Raw genomic sequence first — 21,081 nt, 5'->3', positions numbered from 1 at the left:
AGTACCTCTGTGGCGACTGAGCCTCAGGGGCGCCACATACCCCCCCGTTAAACACAGCACGTCCGCGGGCTGCAAGATAACAAAGCAGACAGCAAAGAAACATACAAAAATTTTGTAATGCATAACAAACTTTCTTATACTAATCTTCCTAGTATAGGAGATACTCATCTTGAACGTTGCAAACAATCCTATCTTACATTCTATCTAAAATTTTTAATTCTAAGTGCAATTCTCAATGCAAAGTGCTAATCTTTGTAAAACATTTTCTTTTATTACCTTTCCCTCATTCTATCAGTTTTCTCTCTTTCGGTTTCCTCTAGACGCAAGACGCTGACCGCAAGTACCTGGTCTGTCACCTGTCTACTTTCAATTCTTTATTCACATTTCTCATCTCTAAATCAGACATTCCTGATTCTTTTATAAAAGCCATTTCTCTGTTATCGCTATTCTTATAAAACACATTATCAAATACTTCATAGTAAAACATTCAACAATTATTCTTGTAAGTGCTGGACACCGCTCCCAGCCGGGATTTCTTGCAGTGTCCTTTGAGGTAGACATCATCTTCGAAAAGTGTCCATGCAAAAACACTATCTTCGCAAAGTGTCTCTATATGTAAAACCAAGAAAGGGTACCTAAAGAGGTGCAAACTATTTACAATAAAAGTTTTGGATCATACAGCGTTCATGATCTTCTCAGTTCAAATTGTAGAAATGCTGCCAATCAAAAACAGGGCAACAAAAGTGCTACCAGGAAAACATGGTATCCATCCACAGACAGCTGTTTCGGGGTATTGCCCCTCATCAGTGTGGAGTAGGAAACTGGCTGGTAGGAGCAATGCCTAGTAAAAGTCTGTGAAAAATGAGGATGAATGAACTCATGGAGATCAACATCCAACACTGCGGAGACACCATCACGTGTTTCTCAACGCAGTGATTGTAGAGCAACAGCTGTCTGTGGATATATACCATGTTTTGGCATAGGTGGTTTCCTTCATTGGAGACTGCCCTTCCCATGGTTGTTCCTTCCCGGGGAAAGACCTGGCTGGTCATTGCTTGCGTTGAGAAACATGTGATGGTGTCTCCGCGGCTTCTGTTTTGCATGTTTTGCATATTTCCCATAAGGGATGGGGGCAGTGCTCTAGAATCACTGCGTTGAGAAAAACGTGATGGTGTTCACAGTCTTTTACTAGGCATTGCTCCTACCAGCCAGTTTCCTACTCCACACTGATGAGGGGCAATACCCCGAAACAGCTGTCTGTGGATGGATACCATGTTTTGGCATAGGTGGTTCCCTTCATTGGAGACTGCCCTTCCCATGGTTGTTCCTTCCCGGGGAAAGACCTGGCTGGTCATTGCTTGCGTTGAGAAACATGTGATGGTATCTCCGCGGCTTCTGTTTTGCATGTTTTGCATATTTCCCATAAGGGATGGGGGCAGTGCTCTAGAATCACTGCGTTGAGAAACACGTGATGGTGTCTCCGCAGTGTTGGATGTTGATCTCCATGAGTTCATTCATCCTCATTTTTCACAGTCTTTTACTAGGCATTGCTCCTACCAGCCAGTTTCCTACTCCACACTGATGAGGGGCAATACCCCGAAACAGCTGTCTGTGGATGGATACCATGTTTTGGCATAGGTGGTTTCCTTCATTGGAGACTGCCCTTCCCATGGTTGTTCCTTCCCGGGGAAAGACCTGGCTGGTCATTGCTTGCGTTGAGAAACATGTGATGGTGTCTCCGCGGCTTCTGTTTTGCATCCCCCCAGGGACTGGCATCCCGGTCCCAGACCAGGTCTAGCATGACCTGACCAGCCGCTGCGACCGCGGTACACCCCGGGGCCTCCCCAGGTGTTGGGGTATCGGACGTACCTGAGGCCTCCGGTCGATGTGATCCTTGCTCCGATGCCGGTGGAAGCGGGTCGGTGGCAGCCGGGTGGTGGCTTCGGGTCTGCGGGGGCCTCCGGTGGGAGCATGGCCTCAGTCTTCGGGTCCTTCGGTGCACTCAGCTGCACGGACAGAGTAGAGGTGAAAATCAGTGCTGCTGGAGGACAGTCCGGTGCCGTAGCGGCGGGTACCGGTGGAGCAGGTACCGCAGGCATAGGCCTCTCCTGTGCCCGTTGCCATCTCAGCCGCTCCAAGGCCTCCTGCCTCAGCTGCAGATGGGTTGTCAGTTCCGCAATCTCATCTTCTAATTGCTGGCGGTTCATTCCGGATTTCGAGTCGAAGCTTTCAGCCATGGCACCAGGGATATCCGTTTCCCCGCGCTCCGCAGGCCTCCTTCCCTCACTCTCCAAAATGGAGTTTTGGCGTTCTTCTTCCTGCCTCTGCCCCTTTCCCGCCACTGGCTTCTTCTGCCCCTCCTTCCAGGGGAGGCGCCTTCTTCCCGTGCCTCCATACCAAGCCAGTATACGAACCCCTCGAGGGGTGGACCATGTCGCTTTCACATAGAAATTCAGGCAGGGGAGGCCCAATATTCTTCGCGGTCTTTTCTTAGGACCTCCCATCTCTTCACGCCCTTCTTCTCCGAGCCAGCGGCCATTTCTAATGTCCATATTACAGTCTATTAAATCAGTTCTTCTGCACATTTTCAAAAGCACAAAGTCTAACAAATTTCAGGCGCACAGAACCCGATGGTATCGGGTCTCGTCATCCAGTTTGTGACGCCAAAATTGGGTCGCCCCTCACACCTAGGGCAGCGGGGTTACTCAGTACCGGGCCGGTGTCAGGGGAATGTGTCACAGCAGCGGTGACCCGGTCCATGGCCCTGGGCACCCAATATCAATGGCGGTGATGTTAATGGTGTTAAAGTTTATTTAAAGAGTACGTGACGCCACCCGTGGTGTTTGACAAAGGAGATGGTAAGCCAACGCTGCGTGCAGATCCACTGGGACTGATGGCAAGGTGCAGCAAAGATGGTGTAGCTCCCCACAGGTGGAGCTGTAGTCCCAGGGCAGTGTAGGTGCAATGGATGAGGAGAGGCGCAGAATAGTATAGATGCTGGTACCCAGATGTAGCGGTGCTGGAAGTGTTAGCGGCGAATGAATGGAGGACACCAGGGCTTGCAGTTTCAAAGCTTTACTCACAGTTCTTGGTAACCACTGGTGCCCGCTTCCATGCCGTGTCCTCCAGGGCAGAGTCTCAATCAACCTCCTGGGCAAGTCAGGGTTCTCCTCTCCAACACTCCGCCAACATGTGCCTTTCTGAACGACTCCTCCAATGCGCCTTGTGGTGCGAAGCACTCCAGTACTTAGTTACCCGGGAATGCCTCTCTCTAGGTGTTCCTAGTCTCTACTTGTATGACAGACAGCTGTAGCCTCTATTGGGGACTCCTCTCAGAGTCCTGGCTCGCGAATCAGTTGCTGTTGTGTCCCAAGTCTTTGATGGGAGTAGAGCATTTACAGCCAATTACTCCACCGGTGCCTGCTGCAGAACCATAAGTTCAACCTCGTGGACCGGTCCCTGGCCTTGCGCTGAGAACCTATAGGCAGGGTACTCTCTCTCTACCCACAACTCCTCTCTGTTCTCCTTCTTCATTCCGTGCTGTTCCTTCTCTCTCTTATGGAAGCTTAGGTTGCAGGTCTACGTCTTTCTCCATCTTTTCTCTTTCCCGTGCCAGCTGACTCAGATTACAGAGACAGCTGCAGCACTCTTCCTTCTAATCCATTCCATGGGAGATCTTCCACTAAGACCAGTCCTCAGCCTCTCCTGACTGACTGTCTTCCTCTGCCTCACTCCCGTCAGGCTGACCTGCTGTCAGCCTGCTCTCTCTCTCAGACCCTTGTCTGACTGACTCCTCTGGGACTCACCCCAGACTGACCTGCAATTCTAACCTTTCCCTCTCTCTTATACTAACTCCACCCACCTCCCAGCACATCTTGTGTTACGAAGCAGGGTTCCACGAAGGGTGCTCTGCTACCGAAAGCCTGGAGCTGCTATGTGGACCTACTGAACTATCCTGTGTGTGGGATGCAGATGTTGGAGTGTAGAAAGGAGTTCCCAACTTACCTAGGCGGTGGGGCACTACACCTTAGGAGAAGGTGCAGTACCTCTGCGGCGACTGAGCCTCAGGGGCGCCACATAAGGAAAAATAAACATTGTGTCAAATGGGGGTCCATCTTACAGTCCGAATTTTGCTTAGCAGGGGTTATCGGCACAGGTGGAGGAGTGGTTACAGGGGAGCGTGGTCACAAGGGTTGCTTGGTGGTCCAGGCTAGTGCGGTGGTCTCCGGTAAAGCCCACCCAGGCTGGTGCGGAAGTGGTGCTCTGGGGTTCCCGGTGGTTCTGCCGGCATCTTACGACAAGTGCAGTGGTGGAGCTCTGTGGTGCGGCAGGGTTCTGCTGGCATTTTGCAACAGGTGCGGCATGATGCTCTGTGGTGCCGCGGGGCTCCACCAGCATTTTGTGAAAGCCCAGAGGCACCCGCAGATCCTTTGCTGCGATGCAGTGGCCTCTGGGAAAATGGCTGCTGGGGGTGGTGCAGGCACAGATTCAGTTCTCGTCTCACAAGATCTTGGGACAAGATCTCAGTGGTGAGATCTCAATCTGAGCATGCGCCGCCCCACTTTACTATCGCAGCTGCAGGGGACCTCCTGGCTTACACAAAATGCCGGTGGAGCCCCCCGCACCACAGAGCCCCACCGCCGCACCACAGAGCACCACCGCTGCACCAGCCTGGGAAGAGAGGCTGCATCGCCCTGCAGCGCTGGACCGAGACCACCGCCACAGTATTTTGTAAGTATAATCCAACTATAGGACGCACTCCCATTTTCCCAAAAAAATTTGGGGAAAAAATGTGCACTCCAATATTATGCCTAATGATTTTTAAGGGGAAATCTGGCCTTATGATTTGTCAATGAAATATAGTTTTATCAGAAACTATTTGGATTAACTAATTGGGCCTCGTGGCTGCACCCCAATATTATGCCTAGCGCCTGTTAAAAGGAAATTTGGCCCTCTGATTTGACACTGAAACACAGTTTTATAACAAATGATTTGAAGTAGCAAATGGGGCTTTCAGAGACTGCCACACAGTTTTTACAAACTCTAGTTTGGTTCTGGATGATTGATTTCACACAGACAGGATCCTATTTTTTAACTGACAAGGTCATCTTCAGCAGCAGCACTAGCACAGGAGCGACCTCTCTGAACTGTGACACTGAAACAATGGAGTCAGCAAAACAAGATGTCTGCTTTTTATATGGCCAGGAACATGTGACTACTGCAGCCATTCACAGAAGACCTTGTTTCATGACGTTGTTGATCATTTCTGAGCCCTGATTGGCTGCTGGAATCAACACACATAATGTTAAGGAGAAAAAAAAAGAGCACTCCTCTAACTTCTCCACATGCTCCTATAATCTTTTCACACACCCTCCCCTTATCAAACACATCCCCCCTTATCAAACACATCCCCCCTCTCATCATACAGCACCACTATGCTAGGCAGAGTTATAATAATAGCATTAGTAGAAACGCAATGATTTACCAAACTGTGACTGACTTGGAATAAAAATGCTTGTGAAGGCAAATACGAATGTGCTACATTCATGCTGAATTAGAGATTGGAGAACGTTTTCCGAACAAGTTCGCTCATCTGTAGTCTGAAGCCTCGTTCATGGGTCGCCTCCAGTCCCAGGGCTGTGGGGTACTCGGTACCGGACCGGTGTCAGGGGGAAGTATCACGGCAGCTTTGACCCGGTCTGTGGCCCTGGGCACCCAATATCAATGGTGGTTTGTAGTTAATGGAATTGAATAGTTCGTGACACCACCTGTGGTGTTCGGCAAGGGAGATGTTAAGCCGACGCTGCAGACAGATCCTCTGGGACAGATAGTGGGATGCAGCAAAGGTGGTATACCCCTCCACAGGCAGGGCTGTTGTCCCAGGGCAGTGTAGATGTGGGGGACACTGTGATGGTGTAGTGTCCGGCGCAGGGGGAATGTAGCAGTGCTGGCGGACGCAAGAAGGAATGGAGAACTCCAGGGCTTGCAGTTTCAACGCTTTACTCACAGTTCTTGGTAACCACTGGTGCCCGCTTCCATGCCGTGTCCTCCGGGGCAGAGACTCAATCAACCTCATGGGCAAGTCAGGCTTCTCCTCTCCAACACTCCGCCAACATGTATCTTTCCTGAATGGCTCCTCTATTGCGCCTTTAGTGTGAAGGGCTCCAGTACCGTGGTACTCTGAAGTTCCTCCTGTCAGATGTTCCTAACAACTCTACTTGTATGACAGACAGCTGTAGCCTGATCAGGGACCTCCTCCGTGTTGCTGTTGTGCCCCAAGTCTTAGATGGGAGTAGTGCATTTACAGCCAACTACTTCACCGGTGTCTGCAGCAGAACCATAAGTGTCCATACAACCTCGGGGACCGGGCCCCGGCCTTGTGCTGAGAACCTATAAGCAGGGTTCCTCTTCCAACCCACAACTCCTCTCTGTTCTCCTACTCCTCCGTTCCGCGCTGTTCCTTCTCTCTCTTATGGAAGCTTAGGTTGCAGTTCTATGTCTTTCTCCTTCTGTTCCTTTCCCAGTGCCAGCTGACTCAGATCACAGAGACAGCTGCAGCACTCCTTCTTCTCTTCCTCTCCTAGGGAGCTCGTTCCACTAAGACCAGTCCTCAGCCTCTCCTGACTGACTGTCTTCCTCCGCCTTGAGCTCCCCTCAGGCTGACCTGCTGTCAGCCTGCTCTCTCCTCAGACTCCCCGTCTGACTGACCTGTGATTCTAAACCTTCCCACTCTTTTATATCTAACTCCACCCACCACCCAGCACATCTCGTGTTACGAAGCAAGGACCCACGAAAGGTGCTCTGCTATCCTTTAAGCATGGAGCCACAATCTGGTCCATTGCTGAACTATCCTGTGTGTGGGTGCAGGTGTTGGAGCATGGAAAGGAGTTCCCAACTTACCTAGTTGGTGGGGCACTACACCTTAGGAGAAGGTGCAGTACCTCTGTGGCGACTGAGCCTCAGGGGCGCCACATTCAGACTTCTGGGATTTTTCTCTTATGTAGAAACACAAACAGTGTTTTGGATCCCGTTTTTTTTTCAATGCTTGGTCAGAAAGTGTGTTTTTACCAATTATATTTTATCACTTATAATAATAATTAAATAAATTACAAAACTCTTACTATTCATTACAATTGTAGTCATGCACAGAACGCACACGGACACCATGCATGTACATTTATACAAATTACATTTCTGTGCTCTTATACCATGGAGCTCCAGTCATGCATACAACTCTATATACTGTATTTATACTTAAAATGTACATACAGCGCTGAGATATGAATTACGATTATTTTAACTACTTTACCTACAACTCATGAAAACATAAAGCTCATGTAAGTATAGTGATTATTCATGCCACTATACTTTCTATCTTGGGACAGAGAAGCCCATTTTTTCTAATTCTTACCCTACTTTAAATGAGGTGTCCAGCCTTATGCTGTAAGTCTGGGTGCTGGGAGTGGTTTGCATATGACCGCATGTATGCAATTTGCATAAATGAGGTAACATGCCAACTAGATGTGCAACGGACTCATTCAATGTAAGGGCCCCGTTACACACATCAATGTCCCAGCTATCCCACCTACAATCCGACGTGGATGGGATCGCTGGGACATAGTTAGCTGATCGCTGGTGAGCTGTCACATAGACAGACCTGCCAGCGTTCAGGACCAGCGAGCAAGCTGGTTTCCAATGTAAACAGCGGGTATCTAAGAGCCGCGCGGCTCCTAGATACCCGCTGTTTACATTGGAAACCAGCGTGCAGCGTCGCTGATCGTTGCTCTCCCACTGCCACACGCAGCGATGTGCACTGGCCAGCGGGAGACCAACAATCAAAAAACGGCCCAGGACGATCCTGCACGATCAGCGATACCCGGCAGGGAGGGCCGGTTGCTGATGCATGCCACACACAGCGATATCGCTGGGGAGATCGCTGTGGTGTCACAAAATCAGTGATCTCGCTGGCGATATCGCTGTGTGTGACGGGGCCTTTAGGTGTTGAGCAAGGCCAGACAAGTCTACTCAGAATGTGTCCAGCAGTATGTAAATTGTATACTTGCGATCATATGACTGCTCGCTCCTGGCTCCGGCACCGGAGAATTATCCCAGCACGTGCAGTTACATAGAGTGACTTCACACTTGTACCATAAGGCCGGGCAACCTCTTTGCTTACATGAATCGATAGCGCTTTCTTTAGTCTATCTCCCCTTTGATTTTATTTATTAATATTGCAATGCATTTAAAAAGACCCATGAACATGACTTATGAGTTGCTCGGCCTCGAACAATCCCAAAGGATACCTCTGAATGTTGCACATACAGTATACCCTTGATATCATGCAATGATTAAATATTCAAAAAGCTGCCAATTGTAATTACGGTATGTGAAGGAGTAAAACCTTAGAGGGTTTGGGCTAATGCGATTAACAAGAAAAAAGAATGAGCTGCACACCAGACAGGGCGTTCGTCCTTCCAGTATTCTTTACTGTAATATATCAAACAGAAAAAGGAATTCTGCTAGTTTCCAGAATCATTTAAAACCATTTTTTTTCTTAATTCTGGAATGCTGGCTCCTGGACTGCATTTTATACTCAGAGCCTATTATTTTCCACTGTTTATGCTAGTAACCCATTAATGTTCAAACTCATGGGAAAAGTCTCCTGGATAGCTTTCTTTTTCTACATAGTGATAAGTTACAACAAAAACACTGACATGGTAAATCTGAGATGAAGGAATTAGGACATTTCTTGCTTCCATCTGATGGAGAGCAAATAATGCTGGGCTTATAGTCAGAAGAGTTTGCAATGCCCACATTCCACCACAGAGTGCGTATTCAAAGAGCAATATGAAATATTGACAAGACATGAAAGGAATAAAACAAAGATTTAAACAGATTTCAGACTCTGGAATTGAGTTTAATGTATGATGGGAAAACATAAGAGTTGGGAAATGTTTATGTCTCATTTTCAGCAACTATTTCTAATTGATCAGATAGCTTTAATTCCCTTACTGGATTGTTCAGCTCAACTATTGTATTTTACGGAGAAATGCAACTTAAGCTTATAAGTAGGGATGAGCGGACCGGTCGATGTTCAGGTTCGGTGGGTTTGGCAGGTTCGCCTAAGCTAAAGTTAAAAGTTTGGTTCAGGATTGTACTTGACCGTGAACTTGACCTGTCACCTGAACCCACTAGAAGTCAATGGAGACCCAAGCTGTAAGAATGGGTTACATATGGTCACAGTAAGGGCTAGGGGCCTGCAAAAGGAAGCCAAATGGGGGTAAGAGCAGTACAATTGCCTTGCAAACAAATGTGGATAGTAAAATTACTTAAAATAATATAGAATAAACAAAAAGAAAAAATTATAATCTTGAACCAGGAGGCGGAGGTCCATGTGGAGAAGCAGGTTGAGGAAGAGATGAAGGTGGCAGTGAAGGTGGAAGAGGCAGAGGATGAGCAGGTAGCCAACACTGTTTTCTTTGTTTGTTTTTTAATATAATTGAATTTTATTAAATTTTTCAAAATAGTTTTACAGAAAAGAAAAAGTTAAAATCCTTCAATGCAAGAACATATTTCTTAAAATTCAAAAATTTCTAACAATAAACAAATTTGCCATCAATATTAAGTAGGCATAATGTAATAAGTTTACATCTCAATATATAGCTTTAGGCCGGCGTCACACTACTGCAGAATACGGCCGAGTGCTATGCGAGAAAACGTTGCATAGTACTCGGCCTATAGGGCAGCTCACATCACTGTTTATTTTCTCGGGCATGTTCAGTGTGTGTGTAAAATTGCAGCATGCTGCGATTATCATCGAGACTCGGCCGAGACTCGCCAATGCAAGCCTATGGGTGCAGGAAAAAAAATCGCACAGCACTTGGACCATGCGAGTGCTGTTCCATTTTTTTACGCACCGCGGTGTCCTTTGAAAAGCTGGCAATTCATGTGCGGTGTACAGTAAAATCACACTGACAGAATAGAATAGATAGAATAGATAAATACACATGGAATACTTTGATAAATATAGATGTCAATGACACACACATATATACAGTGGGGAAAAAAATATTTAGTCAGACACCAATTGTGCAAGTTTTCCCACTTAAAAAGATGAGAGAGGCCTGTAATTGACATCATAGGTAGACCACAACTATGAGAGTCAAAATGAGAAAACAAATCCAGAAAATCACCTTGTCTGATTTGCCAAGATTTATTTTGCAAATTATGGTGTAAAATAAGTATTTGATCATCTAAAACATGCAAGATTTCTGGCTCTCACAGATCTGTAATTTCTTTGTCTTCCACTCATTATCTGTAGAAATGGCACCTGTTTGAACTTGTTATCAATATAAAAGACACCTGTCCACAACCTCAAACAGTCACATTCCAAACTTCACTATGGTGAAGACCAAAGAGCTGTTGAAGGACACCAGAAACAAAATTGTAGCCCTGCACCAGGCTGTTAAGACTGAATTTGCAATAGGCAAGCTGCTTGGTGTAATGAAATCAACCGTGGGAGCAATAATAAAAAAATGAAAGATATACAAGACCACTGATAATCTCCCTCGATCTGGGGCTTCACGCAAGATCTCACTCCGTGGGGTCAAAATGATCACAAGAACGGTGAGCAAAATTCCCAGAACAACACAGGGGGACCTAGTGAATGAACTGCATAAAACTGGGACCACCGTAACAAAGACTACCATCAGTAACACACTATGCCACCAGGGACTCAGATCCTGAAGTGCCAGAGAAGTCCCCCTACTTAAGCAAGTACATGTCTTGACCCATCTGAAGCTTGCTAGAGAGCATTTGGATTATCTAGAAGATTATTGGGGGAATATCATATGGTCTGATAAAACCAAAGTAGAATTGTTTGGTAGAAACAAAACTCGTCGTGTTTGGAGGAGACAGAATGCTGAGTTGCATCCAAAGACTACTATACCTACTGTGAAGCATGGGGGTGGAAACATCATGCTTTGGGACTGTTTCTCTGCAAAGGGACCAGGACGACTGATCTGTGTACAGGAAAGAATGAATGGGGCTATGTATCGTGAGATTTTGAATGCAAAGCTTCCATCAGCAAGGGTATTGAAGATGAAACGTGGATGGGTCTTTCAGCATGATAATGATATGCAAATAAAGTCCGTGGAGACTCATTTAAGAGTCTCAAACACGGGTCTGTTTCGTGATTTTGGTCTACTAGGCATTGCTCCCACCTAGCCAGAATCCTACTCCACACTGATGAGGGGCAACACCACGAAACAGTTGTCTGTGGATGGATACCTGGCCTTGTTATTTCCCTTTTCATATCTGTAAACTCGTAAAGAGCTGGATATTGACTTAAAGGACCACTTAATATGGTGGTAATGGTGGTTTGCGAAAGAAGCCACCCCTTGGCTGGGTCCTTCCCTGGAGGAAGATCTGGCTAGTCCCGTGTTTGAGACACTTAAATGAGGCTCCATGGACTTTATTTGCATATTCGTATTTCCCAGGGAGCAATGCACCTAGGATTTCACTGTGATTGAGCGCCTTTGCCGGCTGCCGCAGTGTTTTCTTTGATTGGTCTCCCTGAGGTCAGTGATTGTTTCGTGAGCATGATAATGCTCACAGGCACACCACCAGGGCAACAAAGGAGTTACTTTCTAAAAAGCATATGAAGGTCCAGGAGTGGCGTAGCCATTCTCCAGATGTCAACCCCATAGAAAACCTTTAGCGGGATTTGAAAGTCCGCATTGCCCAGCGACAGGCCCAAAACATCACTGCTCTAGAGGGGATCTGCATGGAGGAATGGGCCAACATACCACTAACAGTGCGTGCCAACCTTTTGAAGACTTACAGAAAACGTTTGACCACTGTCATTGCCAGCAAAAGATATATATTAAAATTTTAAGATGAACTTTTGTTAATGACCAAATACTTATTTTACACCATAATTTGCAAAATAAATCTTGACAAATCAGACAAAGGTGATTTTCTGGATTTGTTTTCTTATTTTGACTTTCACAGTTGTGGTGTACCTATGATGTCAATTAAAGGCCTCTCTCATCTTTTTAAGTGGAAGAACTTGGACAATTGGTGGCTGACTAAATACTTTTTTTTCCCACTGTATATGTATTTATATTGCATAGATAGAATAAAAGCCGGCAATTCATGTGCCGTGTACTGTAAAATCACTGCAGGATCTGACAGCATAGAAGAGATGGACTACATGCAGTAAATACAAATAGAATAGGCAGATACATAGATGTCTGTGACAAATACAATTAGGGCAGTGTGTGCAGCTTACTGTTCATGTATTTAGCTAATAAAAGATTATTTTTCAGAACAAAATGGCGTAAGCTCCCACGCAATTTTCGTAACCTGAAGAGGGAAAGCCGAAAGGAAGGAGGTAATACCCATGGAGCTTCCTAGGCTATTAATATCAGCTCACAGCTGTATAATTAGCCTTTACTGGCTATTAAAATTGGTGACCCCCCAAAAAATGATGTGGGGTCCCCTATAATTAATAAGCAGCAAAGGCTTTGCAGACAGCTGCGGCTGATATTAATAGCCTAGGAAGGGGCCATGGATATGCATATGAAGACCTCCGGTTCATAGATGCAGGGAAAAATACCGGCGCATGCGCAGTAGCGATTATATGCTTTTCCCACAGTTGGGCAAAGCATACTGCGCAAGCGTGATCGGCCTTATCAATGCGCAGGCGCGAATAAACAATGTCATCTGTTATATTTACAGAAGAAATTGCGTCCAGCAAGCCAAGGTGGGGGGAGAATAAGCCACGCCCATTGGACCCGACCGCCACAATTTCCATAAATCTGAAGCTTGATAAAAACGTATTTATGCATCAAAGGTGAGGGGACAGGGGGATAAAAAGTATGACTACAATACTTAGGTAACACATAATTGAATGATATCATTATATGATATCTCAAAAAAGGGGTGACAGAGTCCCTTTAAAGGTGGTCTAAAGAGAATGCATATAATGTCTTATCTGCAAGTATCTGTAGTGAGAGTTAGCCCATAGATTATGCCTGGTGTATAACGTGTTAAAAGTTATAAGGTTCTAGACTAAATATCCACCATAACTGGAAAGTAGACAAGCTGCTTGTTGAACCATGGCTTTGTCTGATTACCACTCAGACTATCCAGTATCGCTGGATTAAACAGGAATGAAGTCAAAGGGGAATGTTCTGATATTATAGTTGGAGGTTTTTTTGAGCATTGATCCCAAATCTTTTTGATAAAGGTTATTGGGCCCATCATGTGTGAATCTAACTTATTGCAAGAGGTCCCCAAAAGGTAGGAGTTAGGGTGTACTGGGGCTAGCTAGAGTTTCTCAACCTCCAGCCTTCTAAAAATTTCTCTGAGATTAGACCACGCTGATATATGCCAAAGATGAGCCGCCCAATAAAATTTGATGATATCAGGGACACCCAGGCCTCCCATAGATTTGCCAACAAGCATAATTTTTAATTCTATGTTTTTTGTGTGCCCAAATAACTGGAAGAATAAATGATTGGACATAATATAGTTCCCTATAAGGGACACAAACGGGGAGAGTTTCAAACAGGTATGAGAGTTTTGGAAGTAGGGTTATTATAACCTCTGACATTCTTCCGGACAGAGAGATTGGAAGTTTTTTCCATATATCAAGTAATCACCTTAGTTCCAGAAATAATTTTGGAAAGTTATGCTGGTATAAAGTTTTATAGTTAGAGAACAATTGAACCCCTAGTTATGTTAGGGAGGTGTCTTTCCATCTGTAATTATAGTTCCTTTTAATGAATTTAATGCTGAAACTGAGACATTTAGACGAAGCGCTTCTGTTTTGTTATTGTTTACTTTGTAGCCTAATAATTGGCCAAACCTTCCTAGAAGAGTGTGTAGATTAGGGAGGGTGACATGCAGTTGTGTTAAGGGCCTTATACACATAGTGAGATGGCTAGCGATATCGCTAAAGCGTCACCGATTTTGTGATGCAACAGCGATCTCGCTAGCGATCTTGCTTTGCGTGACACGTACCTGTGACTGCCCCCCACTGGATAACGCTGATCGCGCCTGAAGTGCCTGGGCCATTTTTTCCTCGTTGGCGTCCTGCTGGCGCCGACTAGCGACAGAGACGCAGGCAGAAGTTGTCATCATCGCTGCAGTGTGACAGGTAAGGGCAACCGCCGGCGGATCACTTATCGCTAGAGTTGAACGAAACGGGTTGAAAAATTTCAAAAGTGGCCGACTTTTGGCAAAGTCGGGTTTCATGAAACGAAACCCGACCCTAGGTCGGCGACTTACGTGCCAAAGTCGCGTTTCAAAAGTTTGTTTTGCGCTCTTTTTCAGCCAATCAGGATCCACGGACACTGTGGGCAACGTGATGACATAGGCAGGGGTCACCACCATCTTTCAGAAGGGCATGCAAGTGATTGGCTTGCTTTGGTGGGCGTCACAGGGGGTATAAAAGGGCGTGCACGCCGACCGCCATCTTACTTCTGCCGATATCAGTATAGGGAGAGGTTGCTGCTGATTCTGTAGGGAGAGCGTTAGGCAGGGAAGAAGACAAAAAAACTGCTTCTGCTGCTAGCGATTTGGCCTGCACAACACACCAGTCACTGTGTGTGCAGTGCAAGGGGAGGCTATATAGTGGTGTTTCAGTGGTGTTGGTTGTTGGGCTGCCTTCTAAGGCTTCCTGACATTCCTGCATTGCTGTTTACCCACTGCTCCGCAAACTGCTTTTTTAAAAGCAATCCCAATTTTTTTTTTTTGTCCTGCTGAGAAGGAAAAAAAACTGCTTCTGCTGATAGCGATTTGGCCTGTACAACACACCAGTCACTGTGTGTGCAGTGCAAGGGGAGGCAATATAGTGGTGTATCAGTGGTGTTGGTTGTTGGGCTGCCTTCTAAGGCTTCCTGACATTCCTGCATTGCTGTTTACCCACTGCTCCGCAAACTGCTTTTTTAAAAGCAATCCCAATTTTTTTTTTTGTCCTGCTGAGAAGAAAAAAAAACTGCTTCTGCTGCTAGCGATTTGGCCTGTACAACACACCAGTCACTGTGTGTGCAGTGCAAGGGGAGGCTATATAGTGGTGTATCAGTGGTGTTGGTTGTTGGGCTGCCTTTTAAGGCTTCCTGACAGGCTGGCATTGCTGTTTACCCACTGCTCTGCAAACTGCTTTTTTAAAAGCAATCCAATCTCCCTTATCCTCTAGTCACTTTTGTCACAGCTGTGCCATCGAGCCTGTGACATAGCGCTCAGATATCAGTGGGCCTCACACAATCCAAAAGTGTCCAGTGTCCACAAGTGTGTGCAGAAATTCAAAATCTCCTTTATCCTCTAGTCACTTTGGTCACAGCTGTGCCATCGAGCCTGTCACATAGCGCTCAGATATTCATTGGGCCTCACACAATCCAAAAGTGTCCAGTGTCCACAAGTGTGTGCAGAAATTCAAAATCTCCCTTATCCTCTCGTCACTTTTGTCACAGCTGTGCCATCGAGAATGTCACATAGCGCTCAGATATCAGTGGGCCTCACACAATCCAAAAGTGTCCAGTGTCCACAAGTGTGTGCAGAAATTCAAAATCTCCCTTATCCTCTCGTCACTTTTGTCACAGCTGTGCCATCGAGCCTGTGACATAGCGCTCAGATATCAGTGGGCCTCACACAATCCAAAAGTGTCCAGTGTCCAAAAGTGTGTGCAGAAATTCAAAATCTCCTTTATCCTCTAGTCACTTTGGTCACAGCTGTGCCATCGAGCCTGTCACATAGCGCTCAGATATTCATTGGGCCTCACACAATCCAAAAGTGTCCAGTGTCCACAAGTGTGTGCAGAAATTCAAAATCTCCCTTATCCTCTAGTCACTTTGGTCACAGCTGTGCCATCGAGCCTGTCACATAGCGCTCAGATATTCATTGGGCCTGACACAATCCAAAAGTGTCCAGTGTCCACAAGTGTGTGCAGAAATTAAAAATCTCCCTTATCCTCTCGTCACTTTTGTCACAGCTGTGCCATCGAGCCTGTCACATAGCGCTCAGATATCAGTGGGCCTCACACAATCCAAAAGTGTCCAGTGTCCACAAGTGTGTGCAGAGATTCAAAATCTCCCTTATCCTCTCGTCACTTTTGTCACAGCTGTGCCATCGAGCCTGTGACATAGCGCTCAGATATCATTGGGCCTCACACAATCCAAAAGTGTCCAGTGTCCACAAGTGTGTGCAGAAATTCAAAATCTCCCTTATCCTCTAGTCACTTTGGTCACAGCTGTGCCATCGAGCCTGTCACATAGCGCTCAGATATTCATTGGGCCTCACACAATCCAAAAGTGTCCAGTGTCCACAAGTGTGTGCAGAAATTCAAAATCTCCCTTATCCTCTCGTCACTTTTGTCACAGCTGTGCCATCGAGCCTGTCACATAGCGCTCAGATATCAGTGGGCCTCACACAATCCAAAAGTGTCCAGTGTCCACAAGTGTCTGCAGAAATTCAAAATCTCCCCTGTCCTATAGACACCTTGTACCTTGTTTTACATTACTATATAGTTTGTTGGATTTTGTCTACATTTCTACCAAAAATGAGGAAAGCTGGTGGAAGAGGCCGTGGAATTGGGCGGGGGTTGGCAGCTGGTAATGATGGTATTGGTGGTGGATCTGATGGTAGTGGCAAGAGCAAAATAGGACCGAATGCAGGAGGTGTTGAGCCTGCGTCATCGTCTGGCTACATAAGGCCTCGAACGCTTAGTTTTCTAGGAGTTGGCAAACCGCTTTTAAAGCCAGAGCATCAGGAAAAAGTTTTGTCTTACATTGCTGACTCAGCCTCCAGCTCTATCGCCTCCTCTTCTTCAGTTGTAAAAAGTAAAAGCACTGAGTCGTCATTGGAGGCTCATGTTCATGAACCACACCTTTCCTTGTGTCCTTCACCCCAACCAAGATTGAAGGATGACGCAGGCCATACTACTGATTACTCCATGGAGCTGTTTTCACATACCATGCCTGGATTATCAAGTGAAATGGTGAATTACCCAGGCCAAGATGAATCTGACATGGAGTGCACTGATGCACAGCCGCTGATGGATGATTCTGCTGGTACATTCACTCAGAGCACTACATTGTCCTCGCAGTGTACAGAGCCAGATTCTGACCCTGATGAGACTCAGGTGCCCCTTCCCGCACACTATACCACCATACACAGTGACACAGAGGAAGGTGCACATGACATAGAAGAGGAGGTGATGGATGACCCAGTTGTTGACCCAGATTGGCACCCATAGGGGGAAGAGGGTGCTGCTTCCAATAGCTCAGATGAGGAGCATCCACAGCAGACATCGACATCGCAACAGCTGTTATCTGGCAGGCCCGGAGCACTCCAAAGACAGGTTCCAAACATCAAAAGAGTTGCTGGACAGCTTGTCCAGAGGGTCAAAAGATCACAGCGTGCTAGGCCGCAAAATGTCTGCCCAAGTAGGAAGAGTGCAGTGTGGCACTTTTTTGACCAAAATCCTCATGATCAGGCCAAGGTTATCTGTAAGAAGTGCGCAAAGACCTTTAGCCGAGGGAAAAATCTGAAAAATTTGAATACCAGTTGCATGCTTAGACATTTAACCAGCATGCACTTGCAAGCGTGGACACAACACCAAACCTCAAGTGCCACATGTGCAACTGATCACAACGAAGGTAGTCAGCAACGCTACATTGTTTCCCCCACTGTAAGCCAGCCGGTTAGCACAGCAGCAAATGTTGAGTTGTCATTGCAAGGCCACAGCAGTCAGGGAATCCCACTGTTATATCAAGGAAAGACTGATTCTAGGCCATCAGAAAGAACACCAACTCCATCACCATCATCAACCCTCTCTCAGTCCGCCCTGTCCACCGCTACTTCCACCATATGCAGCTCTCAAGTCCAGCTCACCCTCCCAGACACTATGAGTAGGTCAAGAAAGTACTCAGTCTCTCATCCGCGTACACTGGGTTTGAACGCCCACATTGCCAAATTAATCTCGTTTGAGATGATGCCCTTTCGGTTGGTGGAAAGCACAGCTTTCCGCGAACTCATGGCCTATGCAGTACCACGCTATGACCTACCCAGTCGCCACTTCTTCTCTCGCAAAGCCATCCCAGCCCTCCACCATCATGTGAAAGACCGCATTGTCCATGCACTCAAGCAGTCAGTGAGCGGAAAGGTGCACCTCACAACTGATGCATGGTCCAGTCGGCATGGCCAGGGCCGTTACGTGTCCATCACTGCGCACTGGGTTAATGTGGTGGATGCAGGGTCCACAGGGGACAGCGGTGGTGGGACAGTGCTGCCTAGCCCATGGTATAGGAAACAGTTGGCTGTAGGCGTTCGACCCTCCTCCTCCTCCTCCAGAAGCGAAAGCTCGTCCACAGAGCGCAGTCGTACGAGCACTCCATCTGCAGCTGCCACTGTTGCACACGATGTGTCCCCCTATCGAGCAGCTAGTGGAAAGCATCAGCAGGCTGTGTTGCAGATGATGTGTTTGGGCAACAGACACACCGCCGAGGTGCTGGCCGAGTACTTGAAGCGACAAACTGAGTCATGGCTGGGCAGTGTACATCTTGAGGCAGGCAAGGTAGTTAGTGATAACGGCCGTAATTTTGTGGCAGCCATAGCCCTTTCAAAACTCAGCCATATACCTTGCTTGGCTCACACCTTGAAACTGGTGGTGCAGGGCTTCCTCAAAAATTATCCGGAGTTAACAGCCCTGCTCCAGAAGGTGCAAAGACTGTGCGCGCACATCCGCCGGTCGCCTGTACACTCCGTTCGTATGCAGAAGCTGCAGCGATTGCTCCACCTTCCCAACCACCGCCTCATTATCGACATTGCAACAAGGTGGAACTCCACCCTGCACATGGTGGAGCGGCTGTGCGAGCAGAGGCAGGCCATAATGCATTTGTGGGAGGATACACGGCCAGGCACTTTGAGAGCAGACATGGAGTTGACAGGTGTGCAGTGGTCGAAGCTGAAAGACCTCTGTAAAGTCCTTCAGTGTTTTGAGGAATGCGCACGGCTGGTAAGCGCAGACGACGCCATCCTAAGCATGAGCATCCCACTTATGCGTCTGCTCATGCAAACTTTGACGCACCTTAAGGAGCAGGCGCCTGCAGCCAATGTTGATGAGGAGGAAGAGGAGGAGGGAATCCTTGATGACATTCAGCCATTGTCTGCTCAGGGACCTCTCCTGGACGAGGTGGAGGAAGAAGAGGAGGAGGAGGAGGATGATGGGGATGATTACTTAGGGGAGGAGGATGCATCTCGTGGGGCAAGTGAAAATGTTGGCATGGCAAGGTCTGGTACAGAGTTTGTGCGTGACTGGAGGGATGTGGATTTGCCAGAAAGTGCTCCTCCACCCAGCACTCACAGTGCATCATTGACACCGGGAACATTGGCCCACATGTCAGATTATGCCTTGCAGATCATAAAAAGGGACCCACGCATTGCCAAAATGATGAACGATGATGACTACTGGTTGGCCAGCATCCTGGATCCACGCTATAAAGGCAAATTACAAAACATCATGCCACAGGAGAACCTTGACCTAATATTGGCTAATAAACAAGCAACTCTGGTAAATCGGTTGCTTGAGGCATTCCCAGCACACAGCAGCGGTGATGGTTCTCACACGAGCCGTACGGGCAGGGGGCAGCTTGGCAGAGGTGTTCGTGGTGCACACAGCAGAAGTGGTGTTGGAGACAGGGGTTTCATGACAATGTTGTGGACTGATTTTTCAAATACCGCTCACACAACTGGTAATACTGCATCGATGGAAAGTGACAGGAGACAGCAGTTGCCAACTATGGTTACAAACTACTTTTCCTCCCATATCGATGTTCTCCCACACAGGTCATTCCCCTTTGACTATTGGGCCGCTAAACTGGACACCTGGCCTGAATTGGCCCAATATGCCTTACAGGAGCTCGCTTGCCCAGCTGCAAGTGTGCTATCGGAAAGAGTCTTCAGTGCAGCTGGATCAATCCTGACAGAAAAAAGGACCCGTCTGTCAACCCAAAATGTGGATGATCTATCCTTCATTAAAATGAACCATGCATGGGTTTCCAAGGATTTTGTCCCACCTTCCCCTGATGACACATAGGGTGACAGAAAAATGGCTTGCTTTGGTCCACCTCTTCCTGGGACTTCACCTATTTCGCCTTTTGCATCAGCTGAATGTCCAACATCAACATATGCCACTTTCTAAAACTCCCTAACTGTGCTGCCCCCCCCCATGGCCGGGGTCACCACCTAGCGCACGACACCGTGCGAGTGCCGTTGCCCTGGACAGGTGGGTAGGCCGACTCTTGGGTGCGGGCACTGGCACAGGGTCCCTCATAGTGCAATCAAGTGTCTCTGACGGTGGTGGTGCACACCCGCCGTCAGACACACCGCCGTACTAAGAGGGGCCCAGTGCCAGTACCGACGCCCACGAGTGGGCCCCCCTTGCTTGGGCAGGGCCCCAGCATTTGCAATCTTTACCTCTCCCTGCTCCTCCGCTGTGTAATCTGGGCCGTCAAATCCATACTGTGCCTGACACCGTCTGAGCCTGCCTCCTGATGTACAGACATATATTTTGAATGTGTACGCTATCCATACATGTTATCCGGGGATACGGTACCCTTTCTAACCTTTGTGCAATCACGTGCAATCCATACTGGGCCTAACACCGTCTGAGCCTGCCTCCTGATGTACAGACATATATTTTGAATGCGTACGCTATCCATACATGTTATCCAGGGATACGGTACCCTTTCTAACCTTTGTGCGATCACGTGCAATCCATACTGGGCCTAACACCGTCTGAGCCTGCCTCCTGATGTATAGACATATATTTTGAATGTGTACGCTATCCATACATGTTATCCGGGGATACGGTACCCTTTCTAACCTTTGTGCAATCACGTGCAATCCATACTGGGCCTAACACCGTCTGAGCCTGCCTCCTGATGTACAGACATATATTTTGAATGTGTACGCTATCCATACATGTTATCCAGGGATACGGTACCCTTTCTAACCTTTGTGCAATCACGTGCAATCCATACTGGGCCTAACACCGTCTGAGCCTGCCTCCTGATG

The sequence above is a fragment of the Dendrobates tinctorius genome, unplaced genomic scaffold, assembly GCF_039654945.1.
Source record: "Dendrobates tinctorius isolate UK_male_01 unplaced genomic scaffold, ASM3965494v1 ptg000046l, whole genome shotgun sequence".
In the NCBI taxonomy this organism is placed as follows: domain Eukaryota; kingdom Metazoa; phylum Chordata; class Amphibia; order Anura; family Dendrobatidae; genus Dendrobates; species Dendrobates tinctorius.
This window is presented reverse-complemented; position numbering follows the sequence as displayed.